Here is a 2,316-nt window from a genome sequence, read left to right on the forward strand (position 1 = left end):
CTGGCCCTGGAACTCTGTCCCGGCCTGCCCCTGCTGTTCACCACCGCCTCTGACATTTGTGAACATACCCCACTTTAACTTGATTTTAAATGGTTCACTTTCAGTATCAGAAATGTCATTCTTTGACATTCGGGCCTTTTTATTTGCACTGCTGCTTGGTCAACAAATGGATCTCCTTAAATTGAGGCCTAGTCCTCTCCCCACCGCCCTGGAACTCTGCCCCGGCCTACACTGCCTGCCGTCACACTCTGGCCCTGGAACTCTGTCCCGGCCTGCCCCTGCTGTTCACCACCGCCTCTGACATTTGTGAACATACCCCACTTTAACTTGATTTTAAATGGTTCACTTTCAGTATCAGAAATGTCATTCTTTGACATTCGGGCCTTTTTATTTGCACTGCTGCTTGGTCAACAAATGGATCTCCTTAAATTGAGGCCTAGTCCTCTCCCCACCGCCCTGGAACTCTGCCCCGGCCTACGCTGCCTGCCGTCACACACTCTGGCCCTGGAACTCTGCCCCGGCCTGTGCTGCCGTCACACTCTGGCCCTGGAACTCTGCCCCGGCCTGCCTTTGCTGTTCACCACCGACTCTGACATTTTTGAACATACCCCACTTTAACTAGATTTTAAATGGTTCACTTTCAAATGTTTCACTTTCAGTAGCAGAAATGTCATTCTTTGACATTTGGGCCTTTTTATTTTCACTTCTGCTTGGTCACCAAATGGATCTCCTTATTTTGAGGCCTAGTCCTCTCCCCAACGCCCTGGAACTCTGCCCCGGCCTACGCTGCCTGCCGTCACACCCTGGCCCTGGAGCTCTGCCCCGGCCTGTGCTGCCGTCACACTCTGGCCCTGGAACTCTGCCCCGGCCTGCCTTTGCTGTTCACCACCGACTCTGACATTTTTGAACATACCCCACTTTAACTAGATTTTAAATGGTTCACTTTCAAATGTTTCACTTTCAGTAGCAGAAATGTCATTCTTTGACATTTGGGCCTTTTTATTTTCACTGCTGCTTGGTCACCAAATGGATCTCCTTGGATTGAGGCCTAGTCCTCTCCCCACCGCCCTGGAACTCTGCCCCGGCCTACGCTGCCTGCCGTCACACACTCTGGCCCTGGAACTCTGCCCCGGCCTGTGCTGCCTTCACACTCCAGGCACCTGGAACTCTGCCCCGGCCTGCATCTGCTGCTCATTACCGCCTCTGACATTCTTTGAACATACCCCAATTTAACTTGATTTTAAATGTTTCACTTTCAGTATCAGAAATGCCATTCTTTGACATTTGGGCCTTTTTATTTTCACTGCTGCTTGGTCACCAAATGGATCTCCATATCTCGAGGCCTAGTCCTCTCCCCACCGCCCTGGAACTCTGCCCCGGCCTACGCTGCCTGCCGTCACACCCCTGGCCCTGGAACTCTGCCCCGGCCTGTGCTGCCTTCACACTCCAGGCACCTGGAACTCTGCCCCGGCCTGCATCTGCTGCTCATTACCGCCTCTGACATTCTTTGAACATACCCCACTTTAACGTGATTTTAAATGTGTCACTTTCAGTATCAGAAATGTCATTCTTTGACATTTGGGCCTTTTTATTGTCACTGCTGTTTGGTCACCAAATGGATCTCCTTGGAATGAGGCCTAGTCCTCTCCCCACCGCCCTGGAACTCTGCCCCGGCCTACGCTGCCTGCCATCACACTCCTGGCCCTGGAACTCTGCCCCGGCCTGCCCCTGCTGTTCACCACCGCCTCTGACATTTGTGAACAAACCCCACTTTAACTTGATTTTAAATGTTTCACTTTCAAATGTTTCACTTTCAGTAGCAGAAATGTCATTCTTTGACATTTGGGCCTTTCTATTTTCACTGCTGCTTGGTCACCAAATGGATCTCCATATCTCGAGGCCTAGTCCTCTCCCCACCGCCCTGGAACTCTGCCCCGGCCTACGCTGCCTGCCGTCACACTCCTAGCCCTGGAACTCTGCCCCGGCCTGCCTCTGCTGCTCATCACCGCCTCTGACATTTGTGAACATACCCCACTTTCACTTGATTTTAAATGTTTCACTTTCAGTAGCACAAATGCCATTCTTTGACATTTGGGCCTTTGTATTTTCACTGCTGTTTGTTCACGAAAGGATCCCCTTATCTTGTGGCCTAGTCCTCTCCACGCCGCCTTGGAACTTTGCCCCGGCCTATGCTGCCTGCCGTCACACTCTGGCCCTGGAACTCTGGCCGGGCATGGGGATGCAAGTTGCTCCTGCTGCCCCCCCACCGGGACCTACCTGCAATCACCCTGGAACTCTGGCTGGGCATGGGGATGC

Source organism: Rhinoderma darwinii, unplaced genomic scaffold (assembly GCF_050947455.1).
Source record: "Rhinoderma darwinii isolate aRhiDar2 unplaced genomic scaffold, aRhiDar2.hap1 Scaffold_361, whole genome shotgun sequence".
NCBI lineage: Eukaryota > Metazoa > Chordata > Amphibia > Anura > Rhinodermatidae > Rhinoderma > Rhinoderma darwinii.